Source organism: Protopterus annectens, chromosome 6.part0 (assembly GCF_019279795.1).
Source record: "Protopterus annectens isolate FY-2018-M chromosome 6.part0, PAN1.0, whole genome shotgun sequence".
Lineage (NCBI taxonomy): Eukaryota > Metazoa > Chordata > Ceratodontiformes > Protopteridae > Protopterus > Protopterus annectens.
Genome location: NC_056737.1, coordinates 108525234 through 108546313, shown reverse-complemented (window position 1 = coordinate 108546313; position 21080 = coordinate 108525234). Strand labels below are relative to the sequence as shown.

At 37.7% G+C, this 21080-nt stretch overlaps 1 long non-coding RNA gene across 1 annotated transcript in view; it reads left to right on the top strand.

The window, feature by feature from the left end:
- The first annotated feature begins 2173 nt into the window (after positions 1 to 2173).
- Positions 2174 to 21080, top strand: part of LOC122804184 — a 390427-nt gene continuing 371520 nt past the window's right edge. Inside the window, exon 1 of the long non-coding RNA XR_006365197.1 lies at positions 2174 to 2348. This is a non-coding gene — a long non-coding RNA (uncharacterized LOC122804184). The remainder of the gene's footprint in view (positions 2349 to 21080) is intronic.

The following is a 21080-nucleotide window of genomic DNA, read 5'->3' as shown; positions in this document are numbered from 1 at the left end:
ACTTAGTAATGCTGTAGAATTATATATTTTCTATTACTTTTTGACTTGACGAGTTTACGTTCGCTACTTCTACTACTATTGTCTGATCTGATTAATATACAGTGATTAACTAGAAATATATGGACTGAAAATCTTCCACACAGAGAAGTTTCTTACACTATTTTAAATAGAATCCTTCTGACACAAAAATCACATACTCTAGGTAAGATGATAGGGAACATGTAAGATATCTAGCCACATCAAGAAGACCATACTTGTCAGCTGCCCAGATTTTTGCAGAATGTCCACATTTTGTCCAATATTTTTTGTCTGTTCCGCATAAAAGTTGTGGTTTTCTGATATATTACCGTGCACTAAAGTCATCAAACAATGATATACTTTTGAGTTTCAGATTTCATATCCTTCAGAAAAAGGCATGCTAACATGCATCCTATTATTCTAGCAACTTTTTAAGCTTGCAAGAGCAATGTTTAAAATTTGTGCCCAATTTTTGTGCCTTTGACCCAAGGGTGTAGCTAGGCATACTCAGTGTACTCAAACGAGTAAATTTTTTTCTGAGCATCTCTTGGAAACTTCAATAATCAAAAAAGCACTGAATGTTTAAAACTGTGTAAACAAATATTTATAGTATACAGGTACAGAAAGAATGTTGTGTGAAATGAATACACCTTTAAAATAGCGTTGTATTGCCATACATGCTAATAGTTGAAAATAACATATCCCCTTCCTATATGTCTGAGGGGGTATTATTTTGAGGGTTGAGTACATTCTTAAAATGATAGGTGGGTGGTGGGAGCAATAACATTGTCTGAGTACAAAATGTAAATTTCTGTCTACACTCCTGAATTGACCCCATTATTCTAGGTTTGTCCAGATTTCTTGCACTGCAAGGTTTAGACTAGAGGTACCATGCATAACAAAATTTCTTGCTAGCTTTTACAATCACTTAATACTGTTCACCTCCTACTGCAGCAAAGTTTGCACATCATTAACCTGGTGTAAATTTGTGTCTTAGCATAAAGAAAAAAGAAATATTCTCAAGTGGGCAGTATGGTATTTAAAAAAGTTCCAAAAACATGAAGAATTACAGATAGGGATAATATAGTGCTAAAATGTATATATTTTGCGAGTAAAGATGCAGGTGTTTTCGTCATACACTTTTCCAGTGTTTTGACATATTCCCTAATGATACACTTCGTGCCTGTCTCTGGTGGCTTAGTTCATCCAAACAATAAAGTCCTGCGCCTCATCTGTTTCTGTCAAGTGGAAGACACTGTCCAGGATCAGAAATTTGTCAGTATTTCACACAGCAAGAATTTGTTCTTAAAGGATTTCGATAATGGTTAATTTTTAAATGGCTATTAATACGCATAACTTTCTTTCGAAGCAGTAAGTTTTATGCACCTCAAAATTCATCTAGCAGATGTGGTCAGCACCCCAGCACAGAACTGATTCTGATCAGCACGACAAGCATTTTTTCTCACTGTCTTCCTTTTAGGGGACCCTGTTCTTGCAGTACAATGATACTGGCTTTGCTTCCACTGTACTATACAATTATTGTGGAGAACATGGTCGCTCCTCTGCCAAATGTCCAACCCTGTTAATTTGTAAACTACTCTGTAGTAGTTCTGCCAGTGAAGTAACGTCTCGCCCTTCTTAACAGCACAGCACACCTTTTTGACACCTTGCACGCTATCCATGTAACCCTGGTCCCTAAACACAGTTAAACCCGAGCTGTTCCGGAATAACACGGATGAGCATTATGCAAACTTACGCCTGCATTTAGCTAGTCCTTTACGGGAACTATTTTTTGCAATAAATCCACTACAGATGACTCACAAAGGTGTTACTGCTCAGTCTTAAAGAAATGGAGAGCAGGTACTGGCAGTCTGGCACTCCTTTTTAGAAATGTACTAAACTCTGTGTGAGTCCATAGCCCTATGAAGTTCGAGCGTATCTAAGTCTTACTTCCTGAACTTATTAAACCATACCCAAAGCTTCATTTGCCAAACCTCACCACTTGACCCCAAAGTACAAGGGTTCCGTTCTTCCTTAAGACCTTTTTTCCCCGCACGTGTGGTCTGCGCGTTGGCTCCGCCTACGTGACGCGCGCTGCTTTTAGCCAGCAAAAGCCAGTGTTCAGCTACTGAAGCGCTGCAGTAACAGTAGCTTAAGTATTATGCACGGGCAGGCGTGGATTATGAGCTCCCTTACGAGATGATCCCATCAAGTCTAACCGGGTAACAGGATTGAGTCAGCCCGCCATACAACTGATGGCTGTTATCTGAGGCAAAGTCATTGTGTAAAGTTTAATTGTGACTATAAACGCTTAAACGTCTAATTAATCGGTAGGTTCAGATTTTCTGTTTTAGGGACGGGGTGCGTGTCTGTTGTTATACTAAGACCAGACCAGTGGCTGTACTGTTGTAAGGTGATAAACTCACGTTTAAAATGAAAACAAGAACTTTAGTGCGTAGTGTGTTTGCCACTTATTGTTAATGAATGGTAACGTTTTGCAAGAGGTATCCCTTGCGTGGTGCAGTTAAATAAAGGGGAGGCAGCGCGCATTGGCTGCTCCATTGGTTGGTAGTCTGAGCTGCACATGGAGAGCATAAACTTGCAAAGTCCGCATTGCTTGTAGGAAGGAGATGGCTTACTTAACATAGATGCATTTAATTTCTTGACTACAGAGATAAATGCTTCACTGAAATGAGCACGTAGGGTAAGTGTTAACGAACAGTAGGCGAAATGTTCCTTTTTTCCCCCTCCCAGAAACCGTTCCCATTCATCCAGTGCATGTGCCATACGTAGCTATGCATTTAGGATCTAAAGGTTGGCACTGTGTAATGTAAAACCGGGTGAAGATGCCATGAAGATGTTATCACTGGGGCTTCAGCTTTGACAGTATATTGGTGTAGCTATATTCTGAAGTTCTTTAAAGTTCATTACTGTCTGTGCGCTTGAGCTCTGTTTAAGTGTTGTTGTCTGCTTAAGTGTATGCATGAGATGTTTGCAAGGTGCTAGTTCAGTGCTTTTCCCATCCTTTGTCAATCACTCCTCATTAAGACAAGATCTGTCATATCACAGTGCCCTCCTTTTTAGACCGCGAAGAGTATGCAAAAACGTTAAAGCACTCCTCCGATGTGTGTGACACGTAGACAGATAGCATCTGTAAAAATGTTATATTGTCAGAACAAGAGTTTACTTTGGCGTTATGGATGGAACAACAATTGAACCGTACATGGTTTGGACTCCTTTACCGGTGCAAAACGCCTTAACCTCCTGCCTACCTTACAATTTAAGGAATTATGTCTTAAACAGTTGCGGCTGTTGCATTTGTTTGTCTTGGAAGTGTACTTTCCAGGTGCCAGGGTGGAAATGTCTCTTGCACTGGTTAATACATGTATTTCTAATATGAGCATTTAAAGCTTCACAACAACCCTGCTTTGTAAGTGTGATTGGAGAAATGATTTGTCATGAGTGTGGACAACTATTTGAATTGTTGAATATTTCATTGTTTTTTATAGTAGGTATAAGATAACATACACAGCTTAGTGGCAATATACTGAATCTCTTGGGAGTAAGTAAAAGTGTCTGGGTATCTACCAAGGAATAAGAACAGTTTGTATTTATGCTAAACAATATGTATAGAAGAGTGTCTGAGCCTTTTGATGTTTTGACATTTTAAAAGCAATTTAGTGTAGTAGCGGGGAATCCTGGGACACCAGAAACAAGCCTTTCACAATAGGTTTATGTGCTGTTGTGAAAAGCAGTTTTAGATTTCTGTCAGTTTTGCAAACTGAAGCACTGCATTTTTGACTTCTGTACTTGTATAAGTAAAATCCATAAGTTAGTGTTTGCATTGAGCAGCATATCATCTGAACTGTCATTGAATTGCACAGAATTGCTTCAGGTTGTGCACCCTAGCATTCAATTTTAGGTTCAAGTTGCATCTGTTAGTATTGGTAGTATGGTATGGAGCCACACTGGGGCTGTGGAGATCTTTCCCATCTTTAATGTCCAGAACATGTTTGTCCTTCACTATATTTATTCATGAGGCTATATTTTAGAGAGGGATAACAATTGTGCTTGGAAACATTAATGTAAAAACAAACATGGTAAAATATGAGCTTTCCCCATAAACACTATTCTGAAATGTTCTGTTTTGGTTCAGAATTCTAAAATGCGCTTGGTAACTTGTGGCTAGGCGGTGGTGGTTACATATTTACAGTTCCCCATATTATATGTTTTTGTGTGTAGGTGATTTGGTAGAGGTATGGATATTTTTGTTACTGATCTTCAGTGTTCCAAGTATCTGTAACATCAGCAAAGATTTACTGTGTGTGTGTATTTGTACTGTTTTATGCTATCATTTTAACTGATGCAGTTAAAATGATAGTAAGTATAAAACAGTACTGATGCAGTAGTAAACCGTGCTAGTGTAGCGGTAGCATTGTCGCCTCACAGCAAGAAGTTCTCCCATTCGATTCTCAGCTGGAGCGCCTTCTGTGTGGAGTCTGCATGTTCTCCCCGCAGTCGAGTGGCATTCGAAAGACATGCGTAGAATGGGCGTGCTTTCATTGAAGGCTGGGCATCGAGCTGGCACCTCTGCTCCATAAAAATCTACTGCCAATCCATTAGTGGACCGGAGTTCCGCTGTGGTGACCCCTAACCGAGAGAAGTCGAAAGAACATCATTTTAACTGATGCAGTACACTTTCTGTTCATTACTCCCCCAACACGGATAAGGATGTGTACACTAGATAGTATATGTCATAGATTAAAGAAAGTTTATTTGACAAATGCACTGCCTTTTTGTAGTTGCTTATTGGTTTGCTACTAGTATTGAAATACAGAGAAACCAGTACTAAAAGTGGTGTTCAGAAAAAGTTTATTTTATTCTTCTGCAGTTGGAATTCTGTATAGTACATGACTCCCTTCAGTATATAACTGGACAAATGCCAGCATAACTGGATTTTTAATGCAGTGAAGCCCAGATGGTGGTTGAGAATTTCACTGCACACATTTTTGAGATCATTTAGAAGACATTTTATTTGTTCAGTGAAGAAAATTATTGATGCTGTGAGCAGTTAGGGTTTTCTATAAGTACATTTATGAATCTATAACTGGTGTCAGTAAAGGGACTTATATAATGAATAAGCTTGAGCCCTTTGACCTGTCGTCACCTAAAAAAAAATTCCGATTAACAAGGTAGTCCCCTTGTCAATTAATTGTGATTACTTTTGTAAGCACTTTAATGCTAAAGCTGTTCATAAGTGTGCACTTGCTCTTACCTGTAATAGAAACTTGTATTTTGTGGGCAGTAGCTGTAGGAGCATGCTGTAAAAACTATTGGAAATAAACCACTATATGTTTTGGGTATTAAAACGTTTGTGTAAAAGCACATAATGTAGTGGATTAGCAGCCAATATTTCCGATCTTGTATTTAAGATTCGGCCTTCAAGAAAACTGAATTTACATGGAATTGGAGGAGGGCAAGGTGAAATGTAGAGGAGCCCTTCCAATGCTTGAGTTTTGTGGGTATACAAAAAATGCATATCCGTGTCTTTTAATGCCGTGGTTAGTGGTCTGTTGTTTTATTGACTGACTTCTTCCATTGGGGAGCTAGAAGGAGAGAGCCGCTTTATGGGGGGGGGGGTGCACATTCTTTGCTTCAGATATTTGTGAGAGCTTCCTTATTTATTTTTGGTCATGGTTGCCACCAAACTGACTATGCAAGCTACTGACTAGTTGTAAAGCCTATAAAGGGTAGCATTCTTCATTAAAATCCATAGTGTGCTATCAAATATCTTGTCCAGAATTGCTGAATTTTGTCTATTTTTATTTTTTTTTTAGTATTGCTATCTGTATTGTAGTACAGCTGTAATTGAGGTAGTTGGGAGACCTAGGTATTTGGGTCGATGGCACCCTCTGTTTTTACCATTGTGTGACAGTGGGGCTAAATAAAAGGGTTTTGTGGAAAAACAAATTGCCAAGAAAATCTCAAGGTCTAAGGAGGCAATCACTCCATTATACTCTGCATTGATCAGGCTAATTTAGTTCAGCACCCTCTTGAGATAATCTCACTAAACCAAATAAATCAATAAGACCCCATAAAAAATCACGGTCTTAAAAGTCCTTGAGATACCAGGAGAGACTGGAAGCTCCATCTCTTCCTTAACTGTGTTAAGGATTTTTGAGGGGAGATCTGTCTCTCTTCACTATACCATAGATTATCCCGCAAAGTTTTCCAGTTCTCAAAGATTAATGTTTCCAGCATCTGCACGGTGTTTGTTTAATAAACATATACAGCCTTGACTATCATGTTTGTTGACACCTCATTGCCTATTTCAGTAGTGACAGCCTCATTTTCAGCTCTTTTCCCACAAATTGGACTACAGCTCTTATTTCTATTTCTTATCTATCTAAATCTGCATTGAATTTTGCTCCATATTCTTGTCATTTAAATAAAGTTTTCAGGAGAGCCATCTCCCTAAAACAGTGTAATTTGTAGTATGTCTAGAAACCTTAACTAATTTGTTTCTTAATGAAATTTTCATTTGCACATTTAAGATGGTAACTGCATGGAAATTTAAAAATTTCTAATTTTAGGTTTTCTAAAAATACATGCATAAAACCCCTTCCTTTTGAGCACTGATGCCAGGCTTTTGCAGTAATGGACTAAAATGTTAAAGTTCAATGCACCGTTAATAGTCTCCATCTGAGAACATAACACTTCAACTTCAGTGTCTTGTCCGTAATATAATGCTGTATGGAAACCTTGTTTCACCACCCCCACGCCCTAAACAAAAATATCAAAGTACACAAAATTTGATAGTACAAAAGCCCCTCACTTTCACTAGAGGCTTTCCCATTCCATCAAAACGGTGTTAATAAATTAAGGCGATTCAGTGGCCACACCATTTTTTTTCTCACCAAAAATGAAAATCTGTCCCATTAAAATGGAATGCATGCTAATCTTACCCAGTGTCTATATAAACACTTTCACTTGTCAAAAAAATCTTTCCTGTCTAAACTGTTTGAGGAATAGCAGAGTATGTGAATGTTTTCACCGTAGCGTAAAATAATTTGATGATAGAGAATCAAAATATCAGTGCTAGAAGTCCATAATGTAAACTTTTTACTGTACTGACTTTCAGTATTTTCCCTATACATAATTTTTTCCCATTGTTTGTTTGATCCTCTAACAATTACAGTGAGCCTTAAAGGATTAAAAAAGGCCTTTTGTAGCTTGGCAACATCAATAAGTATTTTGTAGGGTGTATTTTAATTATTTTTTTCTGACTGGGTTACTTCTGGTGTATGAAAAGTGTTGCTTGTGTGAGGTGTTTTAATGTTATGCAAACCCCATTCTGTAATCTACAAGGTTTCATTTAGTTATTGTGTGCAGTACCACATGTCTGCTGTTATTATATGAAGTCATCTTGTAAGTAACCTAAATCCTGATACTTGACATGCTAACATGTTATCCACCTGCTATGGCTTCCTGTCTTATTCATGTTGAAGTTCATTTTGTTTACTTTAAGCTTTTTACATTGTACTTCACACCTGTAACTTTTTCTTAAAGCTGGAATCCGTGTCACTGTCCATACATGACCCTTTTAGTTGAGCATCCTTTTTAGTCTTCATTCGTTTCACCTGTTTTTCAGTTTTGAGTGCCCCTTCATGTACTTCTCCAATCCTCCTTTTGAATGCTCCCATTCCATATCAGTTTTCTAAAGTTTACTTCTCTCCCAAGTAGCCCCAAGACCTCTTCCTCTATCAAAATTTATACATCTTGATCAACTTGGGTATCCACAAGTCAAGGCTTCCCCTGACATATTTGCACTAACATGCAATGTGTATATGGCTTGTGTATCTTGCTCTACTTTTACATTTTCTCTGAAAAGTCTAACATTACTAGACCCCATCATTTTAGGCACCCTTACCAACTAGGTTTTCACACTGGCAGTAGCCCCTTCCTGTTTCTTGTGACCTAGACCGCCATCCCAGTATAGATAAACTTGTTTCACAACTGACAGTAGCACTTTAATTGTAAATATCTCTGTATATTGGTCAGTCTTGACCAGAGCTGTTTGGAGGGACCATCTTTCAGGCAGATATCTGAGATTATCTACTCTCTGACATCCTGACAGTGGGATTGCCTGTCATTAACCGCTGTCATGGGTGGGGGGAGGGCTGCCTACACTTCTGTGAGGATTCAAAATTCTCCTGCCCTGTGATTGTACTCTAGTGAGGGATACAGCAGTTAGTGGCTTGGTACTGTAAGCCCACCCTCAGGATGCCTATTGCAGTGTTGCTCTTCAGAGGGATTTTAATTGTACTTATCTTGCTTAACCCTGCCCTCTCTAAGATGGGCCCTCCCAACTTCCCTTGCCAGTACTGTCAAATACCCGAGCTACTAATCAAACTTGCATCGCCAGGCTGCTTTTTTTCCCTCTTTCACCAGTGCTGGCAAACGTCTGCTAACTTATTAGCAAAGATCTGAGTCTGAGTATCCGCCTTTAAAAGTAACCCAGTTATGTGGATCACTTACTTTGTGAACTGCTCTCTTAATTACGTTGTTTAGTTTTAAAGGATTCTAATTGTGAGTTGCAGTAAGATGTACACTGTCCAAGTGCCTGCTCTTTACAGCATATACCTGTGTTTTCATCACCCTGTGTTCTATTTTAGCTCCCTTTCAACATTTTATTCTAAGAATGCTTCTGAAATACATTTAAGATGTATCCAAAGTGTCAGTCACGGACTTCCAAAGAGCTTGTTAGAAACCAAGTACACATGACTAGTTTTCGGTGTTATTTAACTCCCTGTCTTCCTGAATTGTCTAAGTTGCTAAGTCTAAAGGAAGTACAGGAATCCAACTTCAGCCTGCATTTTTAGCTTCTGCATAGTGTATTACCTTGTGTGTACACTCATTCCTGGCAGACAGTCATGTTAAAGAACAAATAACCTTGTTAATAAAGAATTCTGCCTTTTTGACTGTCAGTGGCACTTCAAAGTACTTCTTTATTCAATAAACATTGCTGGGAGACTGCCTGCTAAACCTTCAGAGTCTGTCTTAAAGAATGACAAGAAAACATTTGCATACATGCACCTTTTCTTATCAGTTGCATGCACGCATGCAGAATTCAGTTTTGCATTATTTTTTAGCAAATCGATGTATTTTTAAAATGTTCTCAATGCTTGCTTCTCCCTTGGAGCATCAATACGCATTTTAAACATGAAGCACTTTTGTTATAAATTTATTGTCCTTCAGCCTTCTAACATTCCACACCAGCCTTGTAACATTCCATACCAGCCTGCACTATCTCAGAGCCTTGCAAAAACTCATCCCCCAACATGAGAAGGCCAGAATGTATCTGTTCATATTTGATCGTTTCCACCAGATATTTGCCACATTCATTAACTTTCTGAAATTAGACATTTGAACGTCCCTTAACTCCTGCACTTTGCCTTCAATTGTTTGTCGGTGCACTATAGTTTTATAATAGAATATAATTGTGAGGTATGTATAAATACAAGGCTATTACTAATATGAAAATATAACTTGCATAATTATACATCTGTTTTTCAGCCTTACTTTGACATCCTGAACACTTCTTTTTTTTTTTTTTTTTTCATTTGTTAAAAAAATACACGTTGTGTATCTAGTGAAGAATAGACTTGAGATATGACAGTTTTCCACAACCGTTGGTTGTTTTTAAAATTAAATGTTTTTCTTCCTTGCTACTGGAATATGGTATTAAAGGTGACAGTTTCTTTTTCTACGCAGCCTTGTCCTTTTTTTTACTGGTCTGCTAATGGCCACTTTTGCAGTGCAGTTCATAATCTCTTCGAAAAATAGTATTGTCAGCACCAAAGAAAAGCTTATATTTACTTGTTTGTAACAAGTAGAAACAATAGATTTTATTAGAAAAAATATGCACGGTATCTTAAATGTAAGAATTCTTAAGCAATGGCACACTATAAAATGACCCAGAGTTGGCTTGGTCCTTTAATATGGCAGGCTTTGCTGTTGTGTGTTCCAGATTTTTCTGAATCTGGACAGCTTGGCTATGGAATGCAGACTACTATTTTTAGTAGCAGCTTAAGTTGGATGGTCACCGGTGCATGACACTACTGTGTTTGTTAATTTCAGAAAACTAATTTTATCTCTCGGTATATGGAGCTGTTTCAGGTAATTAAACAGGTCTGACTGAAGTGGATATGTTGGTCTGTAATGAGACTGTTTGTTTTTAATAGGTAAAACAATTTTGTGATTACATTTGCCATTTAGTTGACTTGTGTTAGATTTCCTTCCATTTGACCAACTATTACTGTGTGCAACAGCAAAGTGTAGCTGTCTCAATTTGTTCCCCTCAAAAGGACGAGAGTAAACTGCTGTATTTCTAACCTGTTAGGAATTTATAAATTAAAAAACTGGGGATGTAGAACACTTGGAGGGGGAGCATTTACAGTTTTTGCATTTAAAAAATTGCTATTAAAGTTGCCTTTAACTCCTTTTTCAAAATGAATGTATAACCTTTTGAAGCTGAAGAAATAATTCCACTTAAAAAAAAATCCTGTCACATAGGTTGCTGGAATATTTAAATGCTTTGTTTGTCTGCCAGCTTGCATTTGTGTGTTGTGATTTTGATCAACTCTGACCAGGCAGTGCTCTGGGGCAATTGGAAAATTGGGCCAGGCTCCTCAGTGGTCTCATAAATCATGTGCCTAGTGAACTATATGGAACACAATAACATTTTGTGACTGAAAAGCATATTGCGACAATGCTTACTGAGTAGTTAAGAGACATTGCATGTTAACTGTTAAATGAGACCGTGAAAAAAAATATTCATACATGTGGGGATGGAGCTTGTGATCATAACTCTCAGCCTTTTTGTGCAAGAAATCTGGAAAAAGGCAAAAATAGTGGGAGAACAAAGGCTCGAAAATATGGCAGATTTTAAATATTTATCTTAACTTAGAAAGTTGCTAGAATAACAGGTTTTGTTGGCATGCATTTTCCTAACAATATGAAGTCTAAAACTCAAATGTTTGTTATTAGTGACTTCAGTCCTCAAGGATTTGCTGGAAAACTGCAAATTTTATGACAAACCAACCAGAAATACTCAAAAATGGAGACGTTTTGCAAATATCTAGACTGCTGAGAGGTGTGTGTGTGTGTGTGTGGGGGGGGCAGAGCTTGTGTTGGCTTCTTGAAGTAGATTTAAAAATGTATAACACCACTAACTGATGTTGGGACTGATATTAAACACTGTGGGCCCACCTTACAGAGGCAGCACTGCCACAATGCAGTAATTCCCCCTAGTCTCAATTCTACCCCTTCCCCACATTCCCATCTTTATCCCACCGTTTGTGTTGCTAGTGATGCAGCCTAACTTTCTTCCTTGCAACAGGCATATTTATTACATTATGTGCTTCTCTTACAAGTGAAGTTTTTCAAACCGCAGACTTGGTGAATGACTTGAAGTTACTGTACTGTGAGCAGTGTAGCACACCAAAGTCAACAATCCCATAGAGGGCCATTAATATTAGCAGCACTAATTCTGGTACCTCGTTTTAATTATCTGAGCAGTTTCTTGGTCTGCTGCTACCACCTTTATGCTTCACAGTCTAGTTCCAGGCTGAGCAGTTTATCACAATTGACAAATTACAATGCTTGAGCAAATCTACCACATTAGCATTATTATTTAACCAAGATTTGACAAAAAAAATCCCCAAAATACATTGCACTAGCCACCCCCAGAAAGTTATTTTTACTGAAGATTGTTTAATATCTGTGTTTTTAGACAGATATACGTATAATATAGATATTCTGATTGTACTACAATCTCTCTCTCACACACAAGCAGTCGAACGCAGTGCACTGCTGATCACATAACTACAACTACACCACTCTCCTCTACATATACTGGGTCACTAAAGATTCAGAATCCCACATCAATATATTTCTGGCATTTCTAACAATTTGCTTTGCTTCCATCTCCGATCACATCAGCACAAAGATGCCACACACTTGTTTGTGTCTGCACTCTATCTCCTTGAAGTATGACCAGATATGACAAAATATGTGACAGATGGAAATGCATTTCATCACTTGCCTAATCCACCATATGCATGTATTCCAATATATACTGTAAAGAGATGGTTATAACCACAAGGTACTATTTCAGAAAGTGTGTATGATAAGTACCGAGGAAATGTAGTTTTCCAGAGTACTTTCCGTAAGGAAGAACAAAGCAAAAAACTAAAACTGGTTGCACAGTAATGATGTGCATAAGAATTACTAAAATGCTGTCTTGCCTTCATATGCAAAGATCTGTGTCTAGGTCACTTTGCATTCTTATTTAAAAAAAAAAAAAAGGAAAAAAGGTATTTACGCTGGTATTGCTTGTTTAAACCATGATTTAAAATGAGAGGAGTGCTTTTTGACCTTGTCAGAGTTATATCATCTAAGTTATGTATAACAGTAACAAGTTGATGCATTTTCTACAATTTTTTTTTTTTTTTTTTTGCATAAATGCAGGACTGAATGCATAGTGTTTGTTTGATATTATATTCGGCACACTGGTCAACAGCTGGTACAGAGTGAGCTTGTAGTTGGATAAGGAGTAAACTGCACTAATCGCAATAAAGATGCAAACTACTGTTCAGCCACTGTCCTTGAATGTGGTCTTGGGTTAAAAACTTTGTAATTTATATGGGTTTTTATATGGAAAATATTCACTTTTCTTGCTAAGGTAACCCTGCTGGGCTAGGTCTGTTCCTATAAGAGACTATAGAAGAAAAGTTACCTATAGAGACAATGAATCATACTGTACGTAGGGGAAATGAGTAAGAACACAGTAACATGAACTAGGTATTCAGATTTACAGTTTGCCAAGGATGGTCTGCACCTGTTCCTCTAGGCTGTCGAATACTGGTTAAAATGTATCCACCTCCATACTGCTTTTATAGATTATAATGACAAATGTACAGACCTAGCAAAGTCAACTGAACTGACCCTCCAAGTGTAACTGCTGCTTGCCAGGAGCCTTAAAGAACAACTTCTTGCACACACAAATGAAGTAATCTCCCTGTACACCAAGACATACTTTTTAAGTAGAAAAAAGTATCCTAGAAGTGCAAGGTTTCAGTGCCTTACACACTTTTTAGACCAGTACCAGCACAGACAAGGGCTAAAGGTGGAGGCATGTCTCTGTCTCTCTCAAACAGGATGTGTTGGAGTTCCTTCATGTGCATATCAGCATACACAAAATCACAAACTATTTCCAAGCCAGCTATACGTCCTCTTCATGTCCCTGGAAGCTTACAGTGCTTGTTTGGACTTACTGGTGACACCATCCAGCTTAACACCCTCCCTCTTGGGAGAATTTAATTACCACTCTATAGACTGGGAATCCTTACACTGCCTCACATCTATATGCACAAACACCCTTGACCATATAGTGAAAACACCCACTAGAGGTTCCGACATACTGGAACTTTTTCCCTCAAATATGGGAGAACACTGCATCCCTCCTCATCCCTAGTAAGGTTTGACTATAATGCTGTCTCAAATCAAAATGAACTCTTTCACCCAAGTAAAATAGGTAACAGGAGCTATTCCAAGGCAAGCTGCCTTTCATTAAGTGATGGTTTTGTCAAACTTGAAATCCCCAAGTCAAAGCCCTGAGAACATGGCAGCATATGCTGAATTGCTGTCTAAAACTGGAAAAATCGGGAAGAGTAATTCTCATAAACTCTTCAAACTAAATGGATAATTAAGGGGGTTAATTAGGTGAAACAAAGCCAACTTTGAAGTTAAGTTGGCTTCTCGAGTGAAAGATAACAGCACAGCAATGTGCTGAATTGATGGCTAATGGTGTTGCATTCACCAAGCCTGGCAATATAGCAAACCATTTGAGCTGCCAAATTCACTTCTAATTTCATCCCAACTGTCGCAGACGAAATACCCTCCAAAATGACCTTACTAACCTGTAACTAGGAAGAATGTCCTGGCTGTGCTTACTAAAGCCAAGAACACTGCCCCAATGGGCCCTGATATCCCTGGATGCCTTTTCAACAGCCTAAAATGTGACTTGTTGAAGATCCCTGGAGTCAGTATTTAACTATAGTGTTAAAACAGGTTTTGTCACAAGACTGGAGGAATGCAATAGTCATCATCCTTAAGGGAGGACCTTCAACAGATCCTGGACATTAGACCCATTAGTCATATTTGTGAAGCCATGGAAAGAATTATGGAAAATATCAACAGAGGACATAGACTTCCAGACAATGGATCCATCCCAATTTGGCTTTGTCAGAGGAAGGTGATGCTCACTAAATCTGGTGGATTTCTTTGAAAAGGGTCATAAAGGCTATGGATGAGGGGGAATCTGCGTACTGCCTACCTAGATCTGGCTAAAGCATTTGCTTCAATACCCCACTTGGGCATAGGACCCAAGAGGATAGGATTGGTGAGGCCAGTCACCAGTGGAGTTCTTCAGGGCTCTGTGCTGGGCCTGCTTCTCTTTGGCTTTGATCTCAGAAGTAGATGCCAGTGTCAAGACCTCTGACCAAGTTTGTAAATGATTGCAAATTGGGAGCAGTTATTGAATTATTCCCAAGAATGGAGCACTCCTCAAAAAAAGTCCAACTCAGACATTGCTTTGTGTGGAAACCATGGCTTAAAACTCCATGCCAAGAAATGTAATCTTCTGGTATGTCTGCCACCCCAGGTAACTACATCTTGGCTTTCAACAAGCATGTATCTAGGGTAGTAAAATTTATAAGATAGGCATAGTATCTAGGTCCATAGAGATCATCATACCACTGTACTCATCTCTTGGCAGATCCATCATGAAGTGTAATGCACCCTTTGGTATGTGTTTGTCTAGACACATGCAGCAACTGGAATGCTCACAAAGGTTTCATTACAAAAAGAACACTGGGAGTAAACCATGTCCTCCTCATTGCCTCAAAGCCCTGACCATTTACTCTGTATCATACAGACTTCTGAGAGGTGATCTGTGCCTGGTGTACAAGGCATCCCTGGACCCGTTTTCAAGGCATCCCTGGACCTGTTTTCAGTGAGCATTTTGCACATCTGCAAAATAAATGGCATCAGAATGAGTGGATTAAAATACTGAACATTTACTGTTTGAAATATATATATGTGTGTGTGTGTGTGTGTGTGTGTGTGTGTGTGTGTGTGTGTATGTATGTATGTATATATATATATATATATATATATGTGTGTGTGTGTGTATATATATATATATATATATATATATATATATATATATATATATATATATATATATATATATATATATATATATATATATATATATGTGTATGTATATATATATATATATATATATATATATATATATATATATATATATATATATATATATATAGTTATAAAACACACTTCTCATCCATGTGAAGTCGTGTTCTGCCTTAACTGTATTCAAGTGTAACTTGGGCAAAATGGCAGGTAATGGGGAAATTCACCCCTGCTATGATGCTTTGTCTTTGTTGGTCAGAGGCAGTCAATAACCCCCCCCCCCCCAAATATAAATTTTGTGGGTCAAATTTGGGTTGCACGGCTAGGTTTATAAGGGCACTAGTGTTATAACCTAGTATACACATATGATCAAAAACGGGACAGTCTTATGGATGGCATGGCTTATTGAGTAAATGTGACAGAAGAAATTATTTACATGTGTTTGAAATTGAGTCCATTATTGTATAATATACTAAAACCAAATAAGGATGCAAATTTTGATAACTTAAATTAGTTTTAGGATCTACACTTATGTCATGAAACAGCCCTAGGATCTACACTTATGTCATGAAAATGCATTTTTCAGGCTTTCCAGCTTGAATCGGTCTTTTCCACGACTGATGCTTATACCCTTTGTTTTCCAGAAGGGTATATCCCAGGGGTTCTGTTTTAGGCTATATTTTTGGAACTTTACATTCTTTTAACTAGGTAAATATCAGTTAAATACCCATGTTATAGCCCTGTTCTGAGGAGGACATTATTCCTTCATTAGCCCTTCTCTCATGAACTTATCTCGCTTTCCTGTTTTTGTTTGTTTTAAAAACAAATGTGACTACATCAAAGCAGTACTGCTGAAAAGAGCTTGGCACTGACTAGCCCACAAAACACTAATCTGTTCTACAGGGAAGCAACTGGCAAAAATCCAGATAATTTTAATTTCCCAAGTTGTTTTTTGTTTTTTTTTTTTTTTTTTACCCATTTTTATCTTGGAAATGCTTTATTTTTTCATTGACACATTGTATATGATGGGTTCTAGGTTATAACACTGACAGCACACAACATCGACAACGACATCACCGACACCACATCATCGACAGTTCACAAACACGACACCGCACACACTCAACACATCATCACAACAACCAATAAACAAAACACATTCCCTGACCAAAAACCACACGCACAACACAAGCACACCTAAATCCTAACAAACAAACACTAAACCTTACATACACAACTATCCACAACCCTAACCGAAACCCTAACCCTAAGGTCCGTCACTATCGCACACTAACCTAACCCGCGCCCTAACCCTAACTCACTTAACCTGCCCCTAACCCAAAAAAATTCACTACTGCACCCTTACATAACCCGCGCCCTAACCCAAAACATTCACTACTGTACCCTTACCTAACCAGCGCCCTAACTCACTTAACCCACCCCTACCCCTACAGACCGTCAACATCGCACACTTACCTTACTCGCACCCTAACGTCCGTCACTACCGCATACTTACACATCCTTTCCCCATCTCGGTGTTCTCCGCGTCGGTGTTTTCATCCGTCGATCTTCTGGCATCGGTGATTTCGCTGTCTGTCTTCTCATCTGTCGACGTTGTAACCCAGACCCATATGATGACACTAGGAAATGTGTCATGCTGGGCATGTAAATGGATTTTTTCAATTTTATTTTATTTTCCTTTTTAAAATGAGCAAAATGATATTGCCAGTGCTACCAGAATGCCAGCAGTATGACCACAGGTGCAGCGATACTTTGTGCGGTGAAGGCAAGATAAGGTACACTAGTGTGCAAGATGCATTACACTTGTGGTGGCTTGCAAAATGGGTCGTAGGTGTCCGAGATCCAGCTTTGAAAAGAGATGTGGGTAAATCAAGTTAAATTGCTGAAGCTATGAAAGAACAAGAGATCTTTATTACAGCTGTGTTAGGACTCTTGGTAGTGGATAGAAAGAGGAAGTTAGAAAAAGAACCAAAGATACTTATAAATTTCCATAAGTGAAATGATAGTAGATGAAACAAGAAAAATGCGGCCATAGAGGAGGAAAGAGTCCGAATTTGCACAAGAAAAGCTTTATGAAAAGAATGTAAGGCATGGGAAGCAAAATTTGGAGTTTAGAAAAAGTAGCAACCCACACAAAATATTAGAGTTAAGATATCAATCAATTTTAAATTTAACCATGGAAAGGGCAAACGACTTCTCTTGGTACATGAATGCACTGAAAGATACTCTGATTATTCTTTTAAAATGTGTGATTTTTATCCTTCTCAACTTCTGAAGATTTTTACTTGACAAATTAAGCTGCTTAAAATTGACAAGTGATATGCCACCACCTTTTTGTGGATGATTTAAAACTGGAACCTGGAATAGTACATCAGTCAGCCGAACATGGCACTGCAGCTGGTTGAAACTTTGTTTTAAAAGATATGTGAATGCCATATGGTCTTGGTAAACGATATGTGAATGCCATATGGTCTTGGTAAATGCATGAGGGAAATAACATATTCTGTTAGAATATGAAATAAAATAATTGACTCAGGAAGTTTAAATGTCTGGGAATAAAGAATCCAGTGTTGGAAGACTTTACAACTTCTGGCCTGAGGTATGCAGGAATTTTTTCAAAACTGACATTGTATGAATGTCAGATTTTGTGGCCTCCTCGGATCCAAACCTTTTGGGGTTGTCATAATAGTAAAGGTGTTTAACCCACAAGTACAAGGTATAGGGTTTAATTCTCACCTTTGAAGGGAAATCGTCTAGGCTTAAAATGGCCTGCAAGGCAGCTAGCCTAGTACTTTCCTATGACGCTATAAAACATTTAACAAAAGATGAAGTATTGTTTAACGTGAAAGGCATTAAACCTTTTACAAGATATTTGCTGGAGAACATGGGCTAATTTCTTGGCTAGGCTTGTAAGGGCCTCAGGGCCAATAGACTAGTAACTTCCTATGGTAAAGGTATAGTCAGAGGGTTACTCAAAGTGGGTCAAAGATTGGGGGGGTGTTGTGGTTGGATTGGAAACTTCATCTGCGAATTGCAGTATAGGTTAGAAATTGTATAGAAATCTAAAAGATTAACTTCTAAAATATGCAGTAAAAATGTATTTTAAGAATGGTAAAAGGATAATAGTCATTCCAAGCCACTGAACTATATGGTCATGTCTTGCCAGTACCATTGCTCTGGCCACACCACATTTCTGCCTACTGACATACCAGTCAGTCCCAGATCTGTGGATATCCATCCATTCTTCTAGAATCTAGGTTATGGTTTAAAGGAAGCTAGTGTTGCACGAAGCAATAAATGAATTTGATGCAAGACAGGGTAGTAAGGTACATAGAGAAAACTGGAGGCCATTAGTACCATGTACATTTTTAATACATGGTATTTAGACAGAATGTTAAGATCAACTCAGGTTGCATGAAATATGGTTTGTGACAGAGAGGTGCAAGTAAGCTTTATTAAAAATATATTCAAAGGCATCTAGGTGGCATAGCAGTTGGCATTTCTGCCTTACTGCACTTTGTTTTGCAGTTTGGTTCTCAGCAGGATACCTTCTTTGTAGAATCTGCATTCCCACTGTATGGGATTTGATTGGTATTTTTCTGCCACATGCCACAGAGGGTGAATTCACACTCTTGCAAACTGTAGGTGTGCCCACTATATGAATGCTATGTATGTCTTGCAATTGGGTGGCACTCCATCCAGTGGTAACCATCCAGGAGACGTCTTTAATATACTTGTACACTTAAAACTGAAGGGAATCTAACTGGGTTGGTTCAGGGCACATCGGTTGTAGAGCTCTGAAACTTGTCCCAATCTAGTAGACCCAGTTATGTGCAAAGAAAGCTCATTTTTATTTCCACTGCTACCCACATCTTGTTACTCACAGGCTGACTAGTTGACTGCACTTTTAACTCTGAACTCTGCTGTCTTTGCACCAATTGAACTCTTCAGAACCCACAGGACTGTGACTGTAACAGTAGCAAGTGTTTTTTTTTTTTTTTTTTTTCCCACTAATTTTTATTTATTCTTTTCATCAATACAGAATAGCAAGCAAGATGGAACACATATGTACAATAAACAGTTGTTATACATTGAGAGTAATACAAAAGGAAGTAAAACAATCAAACAGTACTATCCCCACTATATACATAGATGCTTTCAATAATCGGGAGAAAGGGTGTTATAATTCAGCAAGGGTTTATTGTGTGTAAAAATATAAACAAGAAAAGGAAAAAGAGAAAAAAACTTGTGAGTTATGGATATGAATTGTTATGAGTCCTCTTAGTTGTAGTTAAGTATGAATATTTGTGTTTGAGCTAATCAAGAATAATAAAAGCTTGTTCCCATAACTTCCTGAGTTTAATATTTTTGTTCCCTTTGTCAATTAGTATTTTATGGGCTAATATATGTTTGGTAGCCATCATTCTAAAATTCTCCCAAGAAGTGTTAGTTGGGTTAAGCCAATTGGTTGCTATAAAAAGTTTCATTAAGAGAAAAATAGAGTAATTGCTTGAGTTCTAGAAGTATTGTTTGGGAGGATATGTAAAAGAGTGAATTCCCAGTTGAGTGTAGATAGCCCATTTTTTTGTAGTTGAAATTTTAAGGGAGTTCCAAAGTTTAAATACAAATTTACAGCTCTAGAAAAGATGAAGTATATCAGCAGTTTGGTCTTTACAGTGTGGACAGAATGGGAATTTCGTAGGGTTAAATTGATGTAAGATAGCTGGTGTGAAATATGCGTTGTTATAAATCATAAGCTGAGTAAATGCTAGTTTTTTAAAGGATATAGCCTTAATTAGGTTAATTGCTTGGTTCAATTGATGGTTATCATTGGATGAGTTAGTCTTTCTTCAATAATCAGAGACGAGTATGTCTTTGTGGAATTTAATGTCTTTGATTATTTTGTAAGTATTGGTGGTAGATTTCTTAGTTGAGGATGTTTTTCCAAAGTAAATTACAGGTTATATCTTTGGTTATGTTGTAGTCCTGAAGATAACTGGTACATACCTCTTTAATTTGCCTTAAAATCACTAGATAGGATTTGGGGAAGTTCAATTGGTTCTTCATTTCTTGTATAGAACAATTTAGATATGGGTATATGTCTTGGATGATTATATTAATTAATCGAGGAAAGGGGTTTAGGGTCTGATTGTTTGTTTATTTTAAGGTTGGGATTTTTGTGTAAAAAAGTTGTAATGTCATCATAGCTTGTATAAGGTTTAGGTATTTAAATAGTTTTTGTGTTGGTGAGATGGAGTGTTTAAGGGGTTCTATTATATTACATGATTTCATTAATCTGGTATTTAGGAATGGTAAGGCTTTGGGGTTGATATCTAGGCTTTAGATGTGTCTGGTATATTATTATCCAAGGCGGGGACCAGTCTTTGTTCTTTGGGTTATATTCAGCTATTCGCAACACTCTCTCTATTAGTATTCATAATTAAGTAATATGTCTCAAAATTGGGAAGGTCTAGGCCACCTTTATGTTTTGGGGGTCGTGATTTTGTTATGAGATTCTGATTTTTTTTTTTTTGGTTCCCATATAAACCTTGCAAACAAGGTGTGAATTTGTTTAAAAATATATTGGGTATGGTTAATTGAGTAGTCATGAAGATATAAAGTAATCTGGGTAGCACATTCATTTTAATTACAGAAACTTTGGCCAGAAATGGTAATTTTATGTTTTTTCATCTAAGGTCTAAAATAATATTCTGCCATTTTTTAGTTTATATTGTTTGAATAAAATCTTTGTTTGTGGAAAA